The sequence below is a fragment of the Pimephales promelas genome, chromosome 2, assembly GCF_988280905.1.
Source record: "Pimephales promelas chromosome 2, fPimPro1.hap1.1, whole genome shotgun sequence".
Lineage (NCBI taxonomy): Eukaryota > Metazoa > Chordata > Actinopteri > Cypriniformes > Leuciscidae > Pimephales > Pimephales promelas.
The window spans coordinates 49317937-49342446 of NC_142770.1; the positions used below are offsets into that span (position 1 = coordinate 49317937).

At 41.5% G+C, this 24510-nt stretch overlaps 1 long non-coding RNA gene across 1 annotated transcript; it reads left to right on the forward strand.

Moving 5' to 3' along the window:
- Positions 1 to 5749: 5749 nt before the first annotated feature.
- On the forward strand, positions 5750 to 12537 carry LOC148997710 (uncharacterized). The gene is made up of 3 exons (XR_016146394.1): positions 5750 to 5814; positions 12007 to 12106; positions 12214 to 12537. It is a non-coding gene; the product is annotated as an uncharacterized LOC148997710 (long non-coding RNA).
- Positions 12538 to 24510: the final 11973 nt, after the last annotated feature.

Consider the following 24510-nt stretch of genomic DNA (forward strand, 5'->3'; position numbering starts at 1 on the left):
ACAGTCATAGCGCCACCTGCTGGCAACAGGAAGTGGCCTTTAACGAAGCAGTGTGGCAAATGCACAGCCGCACTGGCTGAGCTGCAGAAAATGAAACGCGGCCGCCTCACACCCCGACGTGCTACAGGTGCGAGGGCCCGCCCATCGCTGCTTGCAGCTTTAATTTTTTTTTTCTTTTTTCTTTTTTCTGCAAAGTAAGCGCCATTTTCGGGGCCGCAACATGCTCAAAAACTCACCAAATTTGGTACGCATGTCAGGACTGGTGAAAAATTTCGTATTTTGTGGGTTTCACGGATGGGCGTGGCAAAATGGTACGCTAGCGCCACCTAGAAAATTGGAAAAAATTAGCCCCTCGTCCATGTTCAACCTACATGCACGAAATTTGGTGGGAATGTGTATCATATCAAGATGCACAAAAAAGCCTCAAGAACCCATACCCTAAACTCGACAGGAAGTCCGCCATTTTGAATTTGGCGGCCATTTTTGGAAGATTTACACACTCCGTACTTAAACGAACTCCTCCTAGGGATTTAGTCGGATCGACTTCAAATTTCTGCTGTGCCTTCTAAAGGCACTGACGATGTAAAGTTGTGCTATCTGCGCGTTTTCGTCGATGGGCGTGTCCGTGGCGTCGAAGATTCGCCATGAAACAGGAAGTTGTAGTAACTTGGCTGTAAATGCCCAGATCTACACGAAATTTTAGACATTTGACAAAAGTCCTGCCCTGAACAAATCTACATGCCGACATTCACCCACAGTCATAGCGCCACCTAGTGGCAACAGGAAGTGTCCTTTAACGAAGCAGCCCCCGTCGCATGTTTGAGCGACATGTACGAAATTTCTGTGGTACATCTACCATATCCAAACGCACAAAAATGTCTCTTGGAGCAATGCCCTAAACTCAAAAGGAAGTAGGCCTTTTCGAATTTTACCGCCATTTTTGGATGATTTACTCATTACGTACTTTAACGAACTCCTCCTAGGGATTTAGTCGGATCGACTTCATATTTCTGCTGTGCCTTCTAAAGCCACTGACGATGTAAAGTTGTGCTATCTGAGCGTTTTCATCGATGGGCATGTCCGTGGCGTCGATGATTCGCAATGAAACAGGAAGTTGTAGTAACTTGGCTGTAAATGCCCAGATCTGCACCAAATTTTACACATTTGACAAGAGCCCCGCCCTTAACAAATCTACATGCCGACATTCACCCACAGTCATAGCGCCACCTGCTGGCAACAGGAAGTGACCTTTAAGGAAGCAGCCCCCGCCGCATGTTTGACCGGCATGTTCTGTGGTACATCTACCATGTCCAGACGCACAGAAAAGTCTCTTGGAGCGATGCCCTAAACTCAACAGGAAGTGGGCCATTTCTATTTTTGCCGCCATTTTTGGATGATGTACTCATTACGTACTTTAACGAACTCCTCCTAGGGATTTAGTCGGACCGACTTCACATTTCTGCTGTGCTTTCTAAAGGTATTGACGATGTAAAGTTGTGCTATTTGCGCATTTTCGTTGATGGGCGTGTCCGTGGCGTTGATGATTCGCCATGAAACAGAAAGTTGTAGTAACTTGGCTGTAAATGCCCAGATCTGCACCAAATTTTACACATTTGACAAGAGTCCCGCCCTGAACAAATCTACATGGCGACATTCACCCACAGTCATAGCGCCAGCGACTTCCTGTTGGGCTGGGGTAAAAAGTAAAAGTGCGAAGTATATATGAAACGATGAGATCCATATGTGTACCGAGTTTCATATTATTACATGCAAGCGTGTTTGAGTTATGGACCGAGTGTTCGGACCCCGTTCCAGGGGGCGCTGTCGAGCCCCCCTGCCACGCCCGGGTACCATCTTCAGCCTGGCCGCGGGTTCTGACCTTTGTGCAAAGTTTCAAGAGTTTTCGAGCATGTTTAGGGCCCCAAAAGTGCCCGATTAGTCGTAAGAAAAATAATAATAATAAATATAATAATAATAGAAAAGAATAATCCTAAGGAAAACAATAGGGCCTTCGCCCTTTCAGGGCTTGGGCCCTAAAAATAAATAATCCTAAGGAAAACAATAGGGCCTTCGCCCTTTCAGGGCTTGGGCCCTAAAAACCCTAACAGTTTCAATAGGGTCCTCGCACTGTTAGTGCTCGGGCCCTAATTAAAGCTGCAAGCAGCGATGGGCGGGCCCCGCACCTGTAGCACGTCAGGGTGTGAGGCAGCCACGTAGCATATTCCGCACATGTAGGTCAAATGTGCGGCAGGGGCTGCTTCATTAAAGGTAACTTCCTGTTGCCAGAAGGTGGCGCTATGAATGTGGGTGAATGTCAGCATGTAGATTTGTTCAGGGCGGGACTCTTGTCAAATGTGTAAAATTTCGTGCAGATCTGGGCATTTACATCCAAGTTACTACAACTTCCTGTTTCATGGCGAATCATCGACGCCACGGACACGCCCATCGACGAAAACGTGCAGATAGCACAACTTTACATCGGCAATGCCTTTAGAAGGCACAGCAGAAATGTGAAGTCGATCCGACTAAATCCCTAGGAGGAGTTTGTTAAAGTACATAATGAGTAAATCATCCAAAAATGGCGGTAAAATTAGAAATGGCCGACTTCCTGTTTAGTTTAGGGCATCGCTCCAAGAGACTTTTCTGTGCGTCTGGACATGGTGGATGTACCACAGAAATTTCGTACATGTCGGTCAAAGATGTGGTGGGGGCTGCTTTGTTAAATCTCACTTCCTGTTGCCACTAGGTGGCGCTATGACTGTGGGTGAATGTCAGCATGTAGATTTGTTCAGGGCGGGACTCTTGTCAAATGTGTCAAATTTCGTGCAGATCTGGGCATTTACAGTCAAGTTACTACAACTTCCTGTTTTATGGCAACTCATCGACGCCACGGACACGCCCATCGACGAAAACACGCAGATAGCACAACTTTACATCGGCAATGCCTTTAGAAGGCACAGCAGAAATTTGAAGTTGATGGGACAAAATCCCTAGGAGGTGTTCGTTAAAGTAAGGAGTGTGTAAATCGTCCCAAATCGGTCGCCAAATTCAAAATGGCCGACTTCCTGTTGAGTTTAGGGCATCGCTCCATGAGACTTTTCTGTGCGTCTGGTCATGGTAGATGTACCACAGAAATTTCGTACATGTCGGTCAAACATGCGGCAGGGGCTGCTTCGTTAAAGGTCAAACGGTTAAAGGTTAAAAAAGGTAAAAAAGGTTAAAGGTTAAAGACTTCAAATTTCTGCTGTGCCTTCTAAAGGCATTGATGATTTAAAGTTGTGCTATCTGCGCGTTTTCGTCGATGGGCATGTCCGTGGTGTCGATGATTCGCCATGAAACAGGAAATTGTAGTAACTTGACTGTAAATGCCCAGATTTGCACCAAATTTTACACATTTGACAAGAGTCCCGCCCTGAACAAATCTACATGCCGACATTCACCCACAGTCATAGCGCCACCTAGTGGCAACAGGAAGTGACATTTAACAAAGCAGCCCCCGCCGCATGTTTGACCGACATGTACGATATTTCTGTGGTACATCTACCATGTCCAGACGCACAGAAAAGGATACCCTTAAGTCAACAGGAAGTTGGCCATTTATAATTTTACCGCCATTTTTTGATGATTTACTCATTACGTACTTTAACTAACTCTAGATAGTGGTTTTCTAACACCGACTCCCGTATAATGGAAATCATTATGAACATCAGTTATGTTAATTATTTCCCATCTGCCTTTCTGCTGTTATCTCGGGACGCTTGTCCCGAGAAAAATGGCGTTCGTCAGGTCCAGTTTTGTATCCAGCCTCTCACGGGGATTTCGGATGCCCCAACGCCTTTGAAGAGACGACTCAACGCCTGCGATATGTTATGGCGCCGTTTTATATATAAACAATATTTATATTTAACATTTATATTTAAACAATATGAATGTAAGCCAGAGGAGAACTGGCCCCCGACTGAGCCTGGGTTCTCCCAAGGTTTTTTCTCCATCCAATCTGATGGAGTTTTGGTTCCTTGCCACTGTCGCCTTGCTTTTGGCTTGCTTAGTTGGGGATATTTAATATTTAATATTTAACAATATTATTGATCTGTGTTGTACTACTTTCATGTTATCACTGTGAAGCTGCTTTGATACAATCTGTATTGTGAAAAGCGCTATATAAATAAATGTGACTTGACTTGACTTGACTTGACTTGACTTAAACACACACACAGGTATCTGAAGCACATGTACAGTTAGGACAAGTAACGTCACGTGAAACACCTCCTTACATTAGAATCCTTCCGCATCTTTTACAAAAACTTTTTACAAAAACAAAATCTTTTACAAAACCTTCACAAAACGTTTGTCTCTTGATCATGATAAACCCTCAAAAAATTACCGAATCCGCTGTTTTGTCCTTGGCTGTTTAACCAGTCTGCTCTTCATCATCAATCAGTTCAGTATTTGAAAAGCGCGCGGGAAGAAGGCACTATACTCTGCGCATGTGCGGTGACCTGCAAATTATCTCTTTTTTTACGCTTTTTTTTACGCTTTTTACGCTCTTTTATCACGCTTCCGGGTTTCATGGGCGGGATTTGTCAACTTTGTGCATGTCCACTTCCGACGCAGTTCAACAATGGCTGAGACGAATGCTATTTATGTCACTGCTCTGTTCCACTTTGTAAATTTAGCCAACAACGCCAACCCTACGTAAGTTTCCATGGATTCCCGACTGAATTGAGTATAAGGAAGAAGTGGATTAAAACATTAAGATAAAACAAGCACGTTTGTTTGCAGCCGGCACTTTAGTGAATCCGATGAATTTACCAGGGATGCCGTATAAATAAACTTAGTGTAGTCTGTCATCAGTTCGCCAGCGAGATCTGTGATTCAACAGAAGTGGCAGTGCACAAAGATCACAGAATCCGGAAGTACTACGTATCAGCGTGATAATCCCCTATCAAAAAAAATTTAACTTCAAAACTTTTTGCACTTAATTCAAATAAAAAAACAAAAACAACGAAAAAACACATTCTCTTCAATACTTTTTTTATTCACAGGGTATTTTTTTTTTTTTTTGCATTTGAACAGTTTTTTCTTTGATTGAAAATATATATTTTTTTTTTTTTATTGAAACAACTTTTTTGGAATTGAATGATTTAGACAAATATCCTACCCATGTATGGCCCAAACACAAAAAAGATTACTTCAATCAAAGAGAAAATTTCTATTTTTTTTAAAAAAAGTGTTCAAATGCAATTTTTGGACTCTCGAATATTTTATTTGCATTCAAAAACGATTTTCTATTTTTGAAAATGTTTATCTTTTCATTGAAGTGACTTTTTTTTATTGATTCTGTTGTTTGTTTGTTTGTTTGTTTGAAGCAACTTCTTTTTTGATTGAATGATAAAGACACAAATGTCCCCATTATATGGTCCAATCAAAAAACAATGTTACTTTAATTAAAAAGGTTACTTTAAACAAAAAAACGGACTTCTATCCAATAAAACATTTTCAATCAAAGAAAAGCAGTGGTCAAATGTATTTTTTTTTAGTCTCAAATATATTTTTGAATTCAAACACTTTTTTCTTTGATTGAAAAGTTTTTTTTTTCCAGTGAAGTGAAGGTTTTTTTAATTGAAAATAGTTTTTTTGATTGAATAATAAAGAAACAAATATACCTTCATATTATTAGCCCCTCCCCCTGATTCGACGTGGAGCTAAAACCGGCAGCGGCGTCCGCTGTCGTGCTCTAACAAACACACACACACACAGCGCGAGAAGGCCCTGCACGATTGGAGAGACTGGAGAGACTCAGAACCTCTGAAGGTGAAGTGAGTTTCCCTAGGTGTTGTTTAAACACGCGTTTAACTTAGTTACGTTTGTAAAGAATGCATTGTATGCTAAAGACGATTCACCATCAGCAAAAACAGCGAGTCTATTACGTTCGGTCAAATCGCTCCAGCTCGTGAGTTTTAAGAGCACTCTTCCCTTTGATTATCTAATTTAGATTTTAGTAAAGACATGAACAGCTTAATAAAAAATATAAAATATTGTTTGTATCCATAACGTTTACTGATGGTCGCCGTGACGCCGCCAACAAACAGTGCAAGTTAGGAGATCGATCATTTGATTAGCTTTTTGGTTGCGCACCTAAATGGCCAAATGAATACAGAACTATCAAAATGCCAAGTCGGTACGTGTACGTTTTGATAGTTTGTTTTTTCGTTTGAAACAAAAGAGACAAAATAACGAGAAACCACCCTTTTTTCGTTTGTCGTTTCAAACCAAAAACAAAGAAACCGTAAAAAAAGAGCCGTTTTCCAGTTTTTGGTTCTGAATCCAAAAACGAAAACGGTCCGATTTTTTTTTTTTTTCAATTCCTTTACCATTTTTCCGTTTGAAGATCTACAGGTTGGCCACGTGACCCGGAAGTAATAGTAAATATGGCCTATCAAAATAAAAGCCAAGCTTTTAGAACGGTCATAATACGCTAACGTTATACCAGAGTCACGTTAGAAGAAGAAAAATCAATGAATAAATAGAAACCTGGGCCGGAATAAATATGTTAGCAACAGTAGTTTATTTCAACTATTTAATATCATGCCTATCCAGACCAAGCGGCAACCTCCCCGTCTCTCTCTTGAAGCCAACACGGAAGTGAATTAAACTGCAATTTATCGAGTGGCCGCTCAAATCTGAATCTCCCCCATGTTAAAATGCCCAACTTTACAGCAGAAAAAAACATGTTTACAGCCTGGAGCAAAAAGTGGCTTTGGTCTATAGAGCTCATTTTTCCCTTCATGACAACTGTGAGGGGGGTAAATTTTTTTTTACAACTCATCTGTTTAAATTATATTTAAGCCTTAAAGTTCTGCATAATTAAGGGCGTGGCCACTTGAGTGACAGGTGGATTCTTGCCGCCGCTTTCACTGCTAGTCGTTTGTCTGCTGTCTGTTAACGTCACCCTCAGCTGTGTTTGTGCTTTTCCGGGATTATTTCATACAATTTAATACATGTATTATACCTTCGCCCGTGCACGCCGTTGGATTCCGTCGTGTTGAGTATGGAGAGAACGACCAGCGCCGTGTTTCCAGCTGTTTCCCTCGCATGCACTAATGGATGTCTGATGATTTCAGCGCTTTGAATGAGCGCGGATTTCTAGTTCATGTTCTTGAAGTTCTGAGGTAATATCTTTGGTTTGACCATCTGAGAAACTGAGAGGCGGCCTTGAATCACTGTCACATGCACAAGCTTAGAGCAATATTGTAAGTAATTAATACATTTTTAACTAGCAGAATAACAATGCATCACGATGCACATAGTTGACTGCTTGTATGTTGTGAGAAATGTGTGTGATCTGTGTTAATGTATTTGTATACATGCTCTCAACTAATTGCCCCTTGTGTGAGATTAATAAAGTTGATAAAAAAGTAAAGTAAATAGTCTCACTTTTAGTTACGTCTTAACTATTATAATATTTCGAAGGGCAAAACATGAACTTTAACCATTGGCTTTACTTTTTCAATCAGCTGTCATTTCAGCGGCAGTAGCATAGCATTAGCACCTCAGCTCCACCCGCGTCCCGCCTCTTTGCCCATTTTAATTTATCCGGTAGTGACGAGAGGTGACGCACTGTAGAAACAATGACAGATATCACAATAGATGATGGAGAAGTGAACTGTGCATGATGCATCACTACGCTGAACTTTATCTGAAAAAACTAGGCTATTTTAAAGTAGAATTCCATAAATTATATTCAATAAATATTATTAAAACTTTAGGTGTTCTCAAGTGGTCTTGAAACAAATAATGATGGCAGTTGTTAAGTATAGGTTATTCTGCTCATTACCAGCCTAGTAATTGCTGACAACATCTGGCCTTTATAATCAATCTGGAATGTAAACAAAACATTTCAAGGTAGTCCTACACATTTCAAAGAAGACTATTATACAATGAATATGAGGTGCTAGAAAAACAAAATTCATCAGGTGGTATCCAATGATAGTCCCTCCATGGGCCCAAACTTTTCTGTAGATTTTTCCATAGACAGCTTTTCAAAGCTGCCTTACCGCTGTCACGCAATCTGTTCTTCGGAGAAGCGCGTTCGCGCCCATGGTCACACCATTTACGCTTAAACATATTGTGCGTCTGTCAGCTTAAATGCGAATGCATGTTTAAAATACATAAATGTAAAGCTTTGGTATATTAAAGAATCCTCTGTGCACTATTTAATATTTAACTATTTAACACTATTTAATTATTATTTACTGCATAGCTACCGCATCTAACATTATCTGATACGGTCAGGAATTTACGTCAATTTTAAAATATTTTTTTTTTTATGTTATTTTTGCTTAAACCATCCTTGATTTAACCTAAGCCGAGTCATTTCCAGAAGTGGTCTAAATCATACAGCCAGAGCCGGTTTTTATGGTGAACATGAATCGGCCCAGTGTTTTACAGCCGTAACAAAAATGCATGTTCCAGAGCGAGCTGCGGGCCACAATCGGCCCGGTTAACACGTAGCCGCAGACGCCACGGGGCAGCCGAGCTCGGGCTGATTGTTCATGCTAGCTGGGACACAAAGTTGTGTAGGCTCAAGGTGTAGCTATGTGCTTGGTGTCGGCAGACTAAAATCTTTTTTTTTTTTTAGAAAAATCCAGCAGATTCTTGTTCTAAATATCACAGACTGCGGTGATTTTCATGTTGATCTACTGTTTTATTATTTAATAATAGCCAAATCATGACCATACTGTATAGACTACATGATCAAATATGCCTAATGAGGAGAAAGAGCTCATTTTGGTGAGTAGGCTAATTTGTGAAAGCACAGTTATAATGGAAAGTTTTTATTACAGAACATAAGTTAATCTCCATGACAGTAGCTTGCACACAGCAGCAAACACAGTGCGACACCTACTGGTATGTTTTTGTAACCGTTTTGAACTGCCCTAGGTTTTAAACTTCGTTGGAGTGGACTGAGAACCTTCACATATGTCGTTTTTGATTGTATTATTAACAAACTACTATCACTATTAGTCTATTACCTAGCCTGATCAATACATTTCTATTGACACTGTATAGCGCTAGCGACGCTGTCCATTTAATGTGGAAACCACATTAAATATAAATGTAATTATATGTAGTAGAGCTAACAAACCAAAAACAAAAACCTTAAAAAAAGAGCCGTTTTCCAGTTTTTGAACTTTAACCCCGGCGTGGTCGATGCAGGTCGGTGCAGCAACAAAACCCTGCGCGTATTCCGCGTCCTGTCTGAAAGTCTCAAGCTGAATGTGTGAGTTGGCAGCCCTGCGGGGATGCATCGTCGGGAGCGTTCTGCCGCATGCACACAGTGCTTATACATGTGGGGATTGTTTACATCAGAGTGCGCAGGAAAATAAGCAGCTAATGCTGCTTATTGGAAATAAGCGGAGGAAAATAAGCAGCTAATGCACGCTCTAAAAGTCTAAATTTGAATTTATTATTTTTCACGGTATTTTGAAGAGCCCGCGATAACAATATCGTGCATATTCATTACCGCGATTTTTCGCATTACCGAATACCGGCACATGTCGTGTGTGTGTGTGTGTGTGTGTGTGTGTGTGTACTGTCACTTTAAGAGCTGCATGGATCCAATAGGTGGTTTGCAGTCACGTGATTGTGTTGACGCGCGGAATGCAGATGGAGGGCAAGGAGTGAAGAGCGCAATGGACGCTATTACAAGAGAAATATATCAACAGAAAATTGAGACATATGTTGGACGTGATCCTTGCGTTATAAAGAGGACCGATTTTCAACTGAATTGAGAGATTTGCCTGCCATCGAGGCTGTAGATATCAGCAACTAATGCGCTTTTCCACTGCATAGTACGGTTCGGTACGGCTCACTTGTGGTGCTTTTCCACTGCATGGTACAGTACAGTACGGTTCGCTTCAGGTCGCTTTAAATGGTACCTGGTCTGTTGAGGTTCCAAGCGTAGCGTAACGGTACTAAAATGTGACGTGAAACACTGCAGATCACTGATTGGTCAGACAGAATCGTCACTACCAGCGTCACTACTAGCGTCATTGGATTTGCGACACGAGACACTTTTTTAGCAGTATTTTTGTTTTGCTGCCATCAGCCTCATTTTAAACACATTTTTCCATCTAGCAGTTAAAAACAACCACATACCGAGAATCAGGAACACCATCCCCTCGATAGGCTCCATTGTTCCTGTGTTGTGGGTTTGAAAATGTGGCGCTTTTAAGATGATGTCATGGCAGTAGAGGCGCGCGCAAATAACGATCAGTCCCACACACTTTGAAGAGGTACTACTGCAGTGGAAACGCAAAGCGATCCGAACTCTTCCGCGCCGAGTCGAAGCGTACTGAGCCGAACCGTACCGTACTATGCAGTGGAAAAGCGCCATAACTCGTCTTACAGACATACTTTGACTTTACGAAGTTCGGAAACTAGTCTGGTACGTTTCACAAACAGCCACTTAAGTGTATTCATTATCTCACATTTAATGAAGTGATCACTGCACACACACACACACACACACACACACACACACTCTCACTGGCATTTTCCCATTTGGCTTTTCCCGACCGCAGACGAGGGTTTGCAAAGCATTTTTCCCGGTGTTTTTCTGTCAATTTCTTGTATTTTCCCCCCTTATGAACAACAACTTTGGCCACACGATAAAAACTCCTTGTGGTTTGATCGATCTGAGCAACCGTAAACGACGCCAAACATAGGCATTTTGAGTGTGTTATAGTGCTTCCTAAATATAGAAAATCACTTCCTGCCCTCCATCTGCGTTTCGCGCCATGGCAACACAGTGGCGTGACGTCACGTGAAAACAAGCTATATACTGTTACACATGTGTGCAGCACACAAAACAGTGTGCAAGTCATCTCGTGCTTGAAGGGTTTAAAGAGCCCCTATCACAGCATTTGAAATGTTCCTATTTTTGTTTTAGGAGTTCCCAAAAACAGTTTAACATCCATGCAAGGATAAACACTTTATTTGTCGTATAATATGCATTTATTTTTAACTGATTTGCTCACAGACTCCCAAATGATTCGTACAACGACTCGTTTTTCCAAACCACTCTAGCGTGACTCTAATCGGCGGTGATTGGTCAGATGACAGACCCATAAACATATTGATAAAGCACTGCAGTACTACAAGACGCTCTATTCTTTGACAACTCCAATAACTGCGACAAACATTTCACATATTTAAAAAAAATTGACATTGGAGACCTAGAAGCTGCGCTGAGCGTAACTTACACACGCGCCCGCACACACACACACATACTGCCTCGCGCTCTAACGCAACAAAACCGTTCAAAACCCATAAAAGCAAAAATTATTAGTAATACTTAAAGGTTGTGATTCGGAGGAGGAAGCTGATCCATATACACTGGGTAAGTAAGTTACTGAGCCCTCCTTCAGGAACAACTGCTTGTGAATGCACATTTGAATTCATTTATGTTTTTGAACTAACGTTATTTGTCAATAAAAGGATGAGAACACAATCGGGCTATAGTGTTGATATGAACTCTAACCACCGATTCTTCACATGCTCGTCCCTGGTAAATGAAAACAAAGTGGCTGAACTATCTCTGCATAGTAGAACACAGCGTCTTCTCGACATGATGCTATGATGAAGTGTTTGAGTGTGTAGACTTCCAGTTTACACTTCCGTCTGCGCGCGCAGTAACTGGGCGTGGCCAGTATGTATCTACGTCACGATGTAACAGCTAATGACTCGTTTCAAAAACAATTCATTTAAAAGACCATAACTTTATATACGGTGCACTTTCAGATTTTCATTCCCTTAGAGCTATATTCCACACCATGTGAACAGTCATTTTCAAAAATCCATGATAGGGGCTCTTTAAAGTCATTGAAATGCTCACAAAGGAATCAATTCGTTTTATAACGACTATCTGATTCATTAACGATTCCATGCGTTAATGATTGTGGTATCCTTACAGGAGTGTTAACCTTCTCTCTGTCTCTGTAGCGGCCATGAACTTCTCCACCTCCACCGATGACGAGTCTCTGTTCCGCAAACCCAGAGTTCAGTTTTTAGAGATGCCCAGTGAGTCCGGCGGCTCGGACAGGTACAGGAGGTGTCTTTCCTGCTTCATTGCATCATGTTTGGCGATTTGTTTAGCTTTATATCACGTCATGCTCCTTCTCAAAGGGACTTAACTCGCATTCTCTCCAGCTCTCCAGCTTGATCTCCAGCTCTCTGGTACTAGATAAAGGGAAAACGCCACAATTCTTTAAGAGATTCCGGAAAGAATTTGCACATTGGACGGATGTAAAGGAAAAGCTGGAGAAAGAACTGTCTGACCAGATCAAGATCAACTCAGAAAAAGGTTTGAGATGACATGAGATGCAGTTACCCCATGTGACCTGGGTAATTCGGCGCTCGCATCCCTTGCTTATCGCAATAACCCTGTATACAGGGATCCCAATACAGGGAATACACCAGGCCATCCTGTGTCCTCGTAGATGGCGAGGCCAGGGTGGCCTTCGAGCACAGCACAACGAGTAAGTTTGCATCACCTGTTTTTATATATACCTGTTAATATATAGATTTTTAGGCAAACATTTAGGCTTAAAGTACATTTGGATACCCATTTCTATTTTGTTTTGTTCCAAAATGTTATTTAACCATACTTTTCATTATCATTCTGTATGTTTCAACAGGCGCTTGCGTTCGGAGGATCCTGTGCCAGACAACTGGAGGGATGTCTGTCTGTAACAGATGCACTGTTTAATGTTTAAAGTGTCTTTCTGCTTTTTATTGTGTGTGTGTGTGTGTGTGTGTATAGTTCTTAACTTGTTAAAGCTTCAATTGAGTTCATCTATATATTTCTTTGTTGTTTCTGTATTAATTGTGTATATAGTTTTTACTTTGCTTTATTGTAATTTTAATAAAATACAATTTGCTTTGAAAAATTGTTTGATTTGATCACAATACAAGCTAAGACGTCATATCCCAGAGGGCTTTGCATCTAAACAAACATGGCTGCACCCTCAATGTTACAAGACACACAAATAACACGCAAATATCTCTGAAAAACCTCGACAGATTTGGAAATATATTTCAAAAAATGAGAAAAGTAGACCATAATGATATTTATTTAAAATAAATTATAAGTCCTCCATCTCTTCATTGTTGGCACAATACTGTAGAGAAATAAAAATCAAACGAAAAGTTGCAACAGAGTTTGACAGCTGTCTGTAAAATACTGTAGAAAAATCAAAATCAAATGACAAGTTAAAGTTATTTTAGTCCTATTTTAAAAATGTTAAAATAATGATTTGGTCATCAAATCACAGGCGTTGGGGCATCTGAAGTCTCCGTGACACGCTGGATACAAACTGGACCTGACGAACCCCTATTATCTCGGGACAAGCAGAAAGGCAGAGGGGAAATAATTAGCATAGCTGATGTTCATAATATTAATGCATTTGATCTGATTCAGTAGTAGTATAAAAGGTGAGCAATATGTGAATGAATGGTTAAAGAGATGCGTAACTTTATGGAAATTGTTCTCAGGTTCTGGCTCGCTCTCAGCATCCCTCAAGGAGCTCTGAGGAGCCGACGATGGAAGGAGACACTGTCCTGGGATGCCCGGGTAGAGTGCGTGGTGCCCTCTTCAAAATCCTGCTGTGGTAAACCAAAAACAGAGAGGTTATTTTACTAATGTACAGTGAGCATAAATTCATGTACAATACTGTTCAAAGTATTTACAATACACTTACAACAAGTACTCTACTTACAATACAGTCTGTCTGGGTTGTCAGTTCACAACGAGGCTCCATTTAAATTTGTCACACATGGTCTGTGAGAGGCAAGCAGACGTCCGGCAAAATCACAGTCTGAAAAAATAGAGTCTGAGATCCAACCACTCCAGCTCCAGGACGTAGATCAAGGTCAATTATTTCATTGGTCACACTGAGGCTCCTTTTACATGAAACTACAATGTTTAGACGCTATTGAGGCTCCTTTTACATGAACATCAAGTCCATACGCAAGCTCCCAATTTTGTCCAAACATCTATAGTTCATTCGCAAGCTCACAGTTGAAAAACAAAACATTGATAGTTCATAGTCTTGTGTCATAAAATGTGACACAAATTGTAAAGAATCAAATGTTCAGCCACTCCAGCTCCTCTATCTCCCCACGAAAAGTCCTCTTCTTGATGCCATGGTCGAAGCAGATCTTATCATCTTTCTTAATGTCCGTGGTGGCCTGAAAGAGCAGGACGTGCCTGTCTCCCCCCTGAAGCTTCACTATGCAGTGGCATGGCTGCACGTTGTGCTTCTTCTTTGAGTGTGTAATCCATCTCCCGATGGTTTCCAGAGACGGGTGGCACTCACAGGGGAAAGTCTCCGCATCGATGCAGATTTCGTCAGGGCCATGTTTGAAGAAAAACAGGTTTCCCAGCTGGTCCTGCGTCTCTGCCATCTCCCTGCCCTCAGCACCTGTGATCACCTTTCCGTGGAAATCACACAGGATGGAGCCCTTCCCGAAGGCCTTGGTTGCAACAACGCCTGTGGTCAAAAAGAGGGAGTCATTAATGTGCTGTTCAGTTATTATATTCATTTTATTTATGGATTTTACTGTGCTCATAAGACAGTTGTACATACCTTTCTGCTCCCCAAAGGCCTTCACAGCCAGACCCGACCATTTCTGCCTGGTCACCCCCTTGATGATGCACGGGTCACTCTCCGCCTGTGCTCTGCTGAGCGGCCTCCACTTCGCCATGATGTCCTCTGGACGAGGATGATTGGCCGTCCAGCCCTCTGCATCTATGACTTTGGCCACCATCGCTGCAGTTGGGGCACGTCTTGAGAATTTTGCTGTCAAAGAGAACACATTTGAATTAAAATTCAGGTTCACACACTAGTTCAAAATGTTTCTGTTGGAGCAAATCTAATCATTGGATCATAAGGAAGTATATACACTTACACAAAAGATGTTGCTCCCGAAGGCTGTACTGCAGAGCCCTCCACTTGTCATAAAAGACTCTGTCGCCGGAGAACCCAGCTTTTTCTCTCTGGGTCTTGTTGGGTGGTTGGCCAGTGATTCCCACAGGGAAGGCCTGCAGGAAAGCATTAAAGTCCGGGGCTGGGCTGCCAACCTCTTCTTTCACCCGCCTTCTCTTCACTGCCTGGGTGCCCTCTTCACCAGAGTCGTAAGAAGAGGAGCTGCAATATTGAAAAGGTTTGGAGGTTACACACTAACGAACTGATGGATGAGCGTTGAGAGACATTATAATTATAACAGATTTATAACATAATTATATTACAGATAATTACATACCGTGTCAGGGAGCTGACAACGGCTGCTTCAGACTGGCCACCGGCTGCTCCAGAAGGTTCACCCGCCGTGCTGGTGGACGCCTGTTCTGAGTCCAAGTCTGCCTGTTCAGGAGCATTAGCCACAAAAAAGTCTCTTTGGCAAAGCTCTTTCAGAAGAGCCAGTCTGGATGGTCTGTGGGGGTAACGTTTCACCATCTCCTTGTAGTCCCAGTTCCTGGCTTGCCGTGTCCACGCCTTGGCAGACTCCTTTGCCCTATTTGTTTCCTCCATCCGTTCTTCGGGTGTGTTCTTTTTCATACACACTCTGCTCAGATGCGTCGACAGCATCTCCTGTGGTTTCCCACACAGCAAGCAGTGAATGATGCGACGGTTGGATTTCTGGCTGTGAGACAAAGCAGACACACCAAAACTTACAAATCAAATGAATGAAGACAGTGAATTCTTAAAACAGAGGCCTAATGTGACCCTTGACCAGCAAAACTTAAAAAAGAGATAAAAACTTAAACCTTAAACTCTTAAGTATGCAGCAGAACAGGGCATTGTCCTATTACCATTGAAATGGAGCTCAACAGAAAATACACAAAAACACAAACATTACCGCTTCTCAGCTTGTCCTTCCATTTCAGCAAAATCCAATTCAGATTGTCTCAGCAGTTCAGCAGAGTAGATAGAATCCAAGTGTTCTCAGCAGATCAGCACAGTAGATAGAATCCAGATGTCCTCAGCAGAATCCAGGAGTCCTCAGCAGATCAGCACAGTAGAATCATTTGAAGAAAAGTGATTTCTCTAGCAGAATGCTTCCCAGATAAACCTCCTGAGTGTCTCAAACCAGCCAATCAGATCGCAGTATTATACAATGGGTGTCTGCCTCTGCGCAGACCTGATAATGGGCCATCATGAGATAGCTGAGCCATCAGTCAGCCATCAGTGAGCCATCAATGAGCCATCAGTTTTACTGCCTGAGCTTGTGAAATGAAACTGATTAGTTCTAATGGTTTTTAAATGGGCAATCATATTTACTGCCAGGGATACTTAAGTGTTTGTTGGCTTAAGAGATGGAATTAATTTAAGTCCTGAGGGAAATAATCTTTCTCAACTCTTAATCTTTCCGAACTCACTGATTAATTTGATGCTAAAAGCAGAAAGAAAGCTTGAGATTTGAGTTAAATAAAGACGTTTTAGCACAGCAGAAACAGTAACGACAAAGGCCTGGGGTGAGTTCAGCGGTGACAGCCGCAACTTTAGTCTGTATTATCAACTCCCTGAACAAGATACAGATAATTCAATGCAAACACATTAAAGTGCAGGTCTCAAGCTTTCAATAGACGTGCAAAACTTGTATGTAGCATAAACAATGACTGAGATGCGTTCATTTTAATAAAATAATCCAAGTTGAAAACTGGTAAAGTGCTCCCAGATTTTCACCACGGCAAAGAGGTCAGCTAACCTGATTACCTCTCATTCCCTCTATGAACATGGTAAAGCCAAATAAGTGTTGGGGTATGAAAGCACACATACCCCTAGATTAGTTTTATATTAAATAATAATATCAGGCTGTTTCATGTTTTTCCCAGCCTGAGAGAGCAGGGGTCAAACAGGCCTCGAATTAGGCCTCTGAGCTTTACAGTGACTGCACTAAAAATGGCTGTACGAATTTGTTTCTGCTTATTGCTGGTCAGAGAGGGGAAAAGATTATTTCCCTCAGGACTTAAATGAATTCCATCTCTTAAGCCAACAAACACTTAAGTATCCCTGGCAGTAAATATGATTGCCCATTTAAAAACCATTAGAACTATTCAGTTTTCATTTCATTTCACAAGCTCAGGCAGTAAAACTGATGGCTCATTGATGGCTCACTGATGGCTCAGCTATCTCATGATGGCCCATTATCAGGTCTGCGCAGATTCTCTTGGATTCTATCTACTCTGCTGAACTGCTGAGACAATCTGAATCGGATTTTGCTGAAATGGAAGGACAAGCTGAAAAGAGGTAATGTTTGTGTTTTTGTGTATTTTCTGTTGAGCTCCATTTCAATGGTAATAGGACAATGCCCTGTTTTGCTGCATATTTAAGAGTATTTTATTTCTTTTTTTTTACTTATGTCTCATTCTTTCAGATCATAGTTTAAACAATGGATTCTATATCATGTAATTTTGTTTTTAAGGTCCGCTGATCATACCGTTGTCCACTGCTTGCAGTGCCACAAACCCCAGGAAAACCTTGCTGCTCACCTGGCCAGAGTCTGCATGAAGAAACGCACGCCCGAGGAGAGAGCTGCCGAGGTTCAGAAAGCCAAGGCTTCGAGCAGAGAGTGGGTTTGGATGAACAGGACCTGGGACTACAACCAGATCTGTGCGCTCCTGCCTCATCACCGCTCTCGCGTCATCATGTTTCTTCAGCGTGGTTTTTTTATCACGAACCAGCCCCGCGAGTCTGACTGTGATGAAGATGATGCTTCTGCTCATTCATCTGATCTTCCTCAAACGTAAGGGCAATCCTTAAACATTTTAAATGTAAAATTCTTTTATCACTTTATGTTATTGATAACTTTAATAGTCTTGTCTGTTATGTTTAATCCAAACAGCCGGTTGGTTCAGAGGGCTCCTGGCATTAAACACTGCCAGAAGATCGTGAGAGTGGCGAAGCCGGACGTGCTCAGGATCCAGAGGGACCTGCAGGCGGGCAGAGAGCTCTCCAACACGGACCAGACGCTCTACCGCTACTACTGCGAGGCGCTCTTGGTGTTTGTCCACATGCAGCGTCCCACAGCTGTGGAAGCCTTGATGGTAAGTTCACTCTGTACACACTCTGTATGTGCTTTAATATTGGCACACTTGTGCATTTGTAAATAACGCCTTTTCAATATTTTCCAGGATGCCGAGTGGGTGAACAAGACCAAGCTGGGTGACAGATTTGTGATCGGCGTACAGAGGGAGAAAACCTCGAGTATGCAGATCGCTCTGAGGAGGAAGCTGTAAGTTTTACTGTACAAACTGTTGATTTCTCTCCACCATAGTTTTAAATGGAATAACTCATCTGTCTTTTTTCCGTAGTGCTTGGAGCTGTACTTCAGACGAATCAGGCCTGAGAACATTCAGCCGGAGAAACTCTGCAATAGATTCTTTGTTTCGTCATCCGGCGTGGAGGTTCAAAGTGTCTCTCGGGACATGAATCGGCTCCATAAATTGTAAGTGCCTTACACGGGTCCATGTGTGTGTGTGTGTGTGTGTGAACGGATACACTTCTTTGTATCTTGCCTCATCACAGTCACATAACAATTAATATTTCCTTTTTGTTTCTGCAGGTACAAGCTGGCTCCTTTCTCTGCTCAGTGTGTGCGGAGGGCTGTTGATGAGGCTGCAGAAAAGCTCCCGGCGCAGCAACAGGAGGCGCTCCAGCATTACCTGTCCTTCAGCGCTGGTGCGGTCCGGCCGCAGGATGTCATCAATGCAGCTCTGCTGCTGGAATCATTAGTCAGGTATACATCTCTTCATCCAACCATGGCATTACTCATCACAAACAAAGTAACGTCATTCTGTCTTTCAGCACATTTCACAGTCCGCAAGCCTTCAGCCGCAAAGGTGGCACGGCTTATTGCAGAGGAGGGATGGAAGGTCAACTGTCCCAAGCCGGAGGACATCGAACGGCTGTGGACACCACCTTCGAAGGCAGATGTTGAAGATGACAAGTTCATCCTTCGCTGTGTGTCTGAGCAGAACTGGTCGGGCATGGCCATAAAAGACTTTGGTGACGAGCGTGGTTTTGGTAAGAAAACCTTTCATTTGTCTTGTAAGGGCAGAAAAAAACAATAATGTAAAATGTACAATTTAGCAGCCAATAACTGCAGCAAGAACTACATTTACATTCTGAACTGTTTGTCTACATGTAATTGTCACCAGGTGACAATTGGGCGGAACAATGAACGCGGTGTTGTTTCCATGGGGAGCTAATTTAATGTAACACCCCGCCGGTTGCCCCATGAAAAACAGTTCGGCTGGATTCCGCAAAGGAGAAACGAGCGGCAGCTGTGAGATGGGCGGAGATTGAATCATCGCGTTCACGAGGGGGATCGTAAAAGCAGATGTCCGAGTGAAGAGGGCAAGCGGCAGGGGACAGAGGAATCCACGGCAGGGAAGGAGCCTGAAAACAGCAGTTCAACCCGGATGGAGAAGGAGAGACAGCAGTAACAGTAAAGTGCCATTGGAGATCCTCATTATCTGACTCCGGTCTACCGTATATAAACGACCAGTGAATTTGCCCTGGATCTTTGTGCATTCTGAGGTTGCCTATTGAGGTCTTCTGTTTGATATTGTGGTAACCTTTTTATGGCAGTGGTGTGTGCGTAGTATACTCTCCATACAGTGTGGACACGCTGTTCCATCCAACCTGGTCTCACAGGATTCCGTGAAATGTCCACGGGCTAGGGCTGGGCGATATATCGAATATGTACGATGTATCGTTATATTTTTTGAAACGATATGGAATGAGGCAATACCGTTTATATCGATACAGTAGTTTGAAATGAGCACATCTGAAAAATAGCGGAGGTTGCAGTGTGAGCTGCTGCAGTGAAAGTAGCTAGGCTACGTAGTACAATTTGTCCTAAACATGACACAAGCTTATATTAATTGCGTCAAAATCACTTTGATATAGTTAAAGAGCATATTGCAGGTTAAAAAAAAATCGAAATTTATAGATAACCTTGTATGAAAATACCATATGAAAAGTTAATGCAGGATTTAAAATGTTTTAAAACAACATAAGGGCATTAATTTAGAAGATAAAGTGAGCGTTTCTTGGACTGCTAGTAAAAAACGCTTTTTTTTCAACATCGCGTCATTTGACGTCATATCAGGGAGCCGCAGCCTCGGCTCAGTGAGAGCAGGCTGGTGTTCAGTGAGAGCGCTCGTCAGTCAGTGTGCTTTCGTTAGTTTTTGCATTTTAATTTATCATCGTCATGGTAAATTATTGTGTTTGTGGAGATTGCAAAAACTCCAGCCTGTCAGGACTTCAAGATCGAGTCCACAAGTTTCCATTACAATAAAAGTGACGGTGCTATAGCCTATCTTTCGTTCCTGGTGCGGTTTGAGCAGGTGAAGAGACGGGATTTCTCTTCTGCATCGGCTCGGAAAACGCGGTCGTGTGTAGCGTTCACTTCAGATCAAATGATTAGCATCCCGGCAATATGATGGAGTTCAACATGGTATGCCGAAGCAAGAATATTGATCGTCGTATACTACCAATGGCATCAAATAGTGTTATATAGGTAACTAGTCATGTCATGCCCTAAATAGATCTTGTAATTGAAAAACAAAATTGGTTGTTTAAATACTCAAATCTTTAATGTTCTGTTTATGTTATAACCTAGTTGAAAAATATGTATTAAAAATTTACCTGAGTATAGCCTATGCTTTTAGTATAGAAATATAGGCTACTCAAGTAAAGTTTTTATACATTTAATAGTATATAAATCTACCCTAAACATACTAATGTCTGCTGGCCTGTTATAGGATCATAATAATCTGTACAATATTGTGAGCACAGTGTATATCGTTAGCGAACGTGTATACTTAAGCACGTCTCTCACCTAAAAGGCACTTGTCCTGTTCTCCACTGGTTCTCCTCACATCACAGCTCAATTTTTCTCTGACCATTCTGTCTGACATTATCCTGGCCTGTCCCTGATCTCTTTAGCATAGCAGGCTCATAACTTTATGGCTTGATCCGTCATACGAGTATTTCCTCAGCGTCCGAAATGTCATGCGATTCATTGTTTTCCTGTTGTGTGAATCGACGGCTCTCCCGCTCATTGCGTCACGCCCGCCACGCCCATTTTCAGACGCGGAAGTAAAATTTTCTCACAAAAACGACTGCAGAAGCTTCTGTGGCGTGTTTATACGTATATTTTAAAGAAAATCTAGTTTCTACATTGTTTTTCTATGCATTGACTCGTTGGGTCCTCTAACCTGCAATATGCCCTTTAACAAGTTTAAGGCAGCTTGCCGCCCTGTCAAATGCTCTGACAGACACTGTTGCTGACTGACTGACAGATATACTTGCGCTGTTTAATGCGTTTGAGATGTGGTGCTTTCCTCAGTGCTCAACTTACATTTCACATATTCTCCATCTGTAAATGTTAGAAAGTAAAGCAAATATGTCCATTTCACAACAAATATGTCCATGTCAGAAGAGGACGAGCTTCTGCAAGTGAATCTCCGCTAAAATTCATGCTTCCTTGAACGAGCGCCGGCGCGCGCATGCGTGTGAATAGTATTATGTAGTACGCAATAATTCTGACTAAAATAAACATATTGCTAAAATATTTGTTGTTGGAGAAATAAATGTGCCATATGTGGAATTTTAAACCTACAAGTATATATTTTTAATGAAAGTGAAAGTGATTATAATGGGGTAATCAAATGCAGGCTAATATAATTAGTTTGTGCTTTTGTTTTTGTTTTTATTTTCATTTTTAGTTTAGCTTTTAGTCAATAATAAAAACAAAAGCTTTTTGCACATAATATATTGCATAGCCTATATTATATTTGTTTCCATATCCTTCAATATCAACATTGTTTGTAGGATATCATTGGGCCGAATGTGAATATACTGTATATATATATATATATATATATAATTTATATAATTTTTTTTTTTTATATATATATATAAAGATTTTCTTTATCTAAATAGAAAACGTAGAAAGTACCGAGATATATATCGTATATCGCCTTTTGACCAAAAAATATCGAGATATGATTTTTTGGCCATATCGCCCAGCCCTACCACGGCCCTTAACTCAAAATCCGTGGAAACATCACGGAATCGCCGTGAATTCCGTGATGCGGCCACGGATATAACTCCAACGCAAGTCAATGACACTCACTTTCCGTGGTCCACACACGGATACCCGTTTGAATGACGGAGTACAGATCTCACCCAACGGACGTGCTTTCTCATTTGGAAACGCAACATTTGAAGTGTTATTTTCTTTTCCAACAATAAAAGCCATAATGACGTTAACCTCTTTATTACAGCTATTGCTCTGTCCTGCCGTCATACAAATTCAGTTTGTTTCAGTTAACCGATGTCCCGTGATGGCACCACGGACCTCAACAACCTGACCTCATGGACGTTGTAATGTGGCTGGCTTGTTTAGAAACTAAGCTTATGTCTACTCTATTACAATAATGGCATGTAATTAACTTGACGTTTTGTCTCGTCCTCATAAAATCCAGTTTGATGGCGTTTACACCTATTTCTCGCTTGGCTACGGTCAGAACTAAAATCTGTGATAGCGGCACGGAGTGAGTCTGTGCTGATACCACGGATAACTCCAGCGCAAGTCAATGACACTCATCTTCCGTGGTCCACACACGGATACCCGTTTCAATGAAAGAGAACAGATCTCACCCAACGGACGTGCACATTTGAAGTGTTAGTTTATTTTCCAACATCAAAAACCATAATGACATTGTTATTGTTGCACTGTCTTGCCATATTCAGTTCATTTAGCCTAACCGATGTCCCGTGATGGCACCACGGACCTCAACAACCTGACCTCGTGGACGTGAATGTGGCTGGCTTGTTTAGAAACTCAAGCTTTATGTCGAATCTATTACAATAATGGCATGTAATTAACTTGACGTTTTGTCTCGTCCTCATAAAATCCAGTTTGATGGCGTTTACACCTATTTCTCTCTTGGCTACGGTCAGAACTAAAATCTGTGATAGCGGCACGGAGTGAGTCTGTGCTGAGACCACGGATAACTCCAGCGCAAGTCAATGACACTCATCTTCCGTGGTCCACATGTTACACCCCTGAAAAAGGGGAGAAATAATCACGAGAGTGATACGAGTCAACTTTCCTCACTGAAAACTTTTACTGTTATCAGGAAAAGACCGCGATTTCCCCGGAAACTTGGGTGGAAGACAAAAGCAATCGATCGCGCCACATCGATTAAGATCACTTTGGCGATCACAGATTAACACATTTTACCCATAAATTAGGCACAACAAAATTAATTAATCACTCGAACGTTTACATGTTGCTCTATTAATTTTAACCCTTTGAAGACATGTCAGATGAACTTTTTTACACAATTATGTGGACTGAAATTATGAATTGTTTCATTATATAAATTGTTTCAATCCCTATTACTACAAGAATACTGGATGCATTACCTTTTTAATCTTAGATATTTTTAAAATCCTCACATCCTATTAATATTGCAGCAAGTATTTTTATAAACTGTCACACACACACGGATACCCGTTTGAGTGACGGAGTACAGATCTCACCCAACGGACGTGCTTTCTCATTTAGAGACGCAACATTTGAAGTATTAGTTTCTTTTCCAACAATAAAAGCCATAATGACGTTAACCTCTGTTATTGTCCTGTCATCATACAAATTCAGTTTGATTCTGTTAGCCTAACCGAAGTTCTGTTACTCACTGGAATCTGGATGTTTTAATGCGTTTGCTCATTTAATCATTAAATAATTAATCAAGTCTTCAGGTCGACTGTTTGGTATAATCAACATTTGCCCCGTCATTGAAAAATCCAATTTGATCACGTTTTCCATTTAGCCAGCCTTGATATCTTTACATTTCAGAGAAATGCTGTGCCTCTTGCGACATTACCACTGATCTGGAATGGATCTGTGGTGGACCCACGGTCAACATGGTCTTGCTTTTGATGTTTACTCATTAAACTTGAATACTTCAGGTCAACTGTCTAACAATGGCGCTATTGCACTGTGCTGTAATTTATTCAGTTTGATCATGTTAACCTTCTATGGTCGACACACAGAATACCTCAGTAGCCTGATCTGGATGTTGGTTTATGTTGTCTGATCATTTGGAAACCTAAGGCTTCAGGTCGACTTTACAATCGACCTGTCAAAATAAAATCCAGTTTGATCATGTTTTGCAGCCATATATTTGAATAGATTAAAAGTGAATTTGTAATGCCACCACCGATTCATCCGTGGGGAAAACAAGGACTACACTGTAAAAAGTGAATATGGGTGTAAGTTGGATTACTAGAACTATTTGAGTCTATTTACTTCGTATTTCTGCTTTCCTAATCGTAATTGATTATTGTACACTCATTCAACTTGAACGCATAGAAATTCACAGACACTCAGATATCTCGCTTTCACCCAAAGTGTAATTTCCCT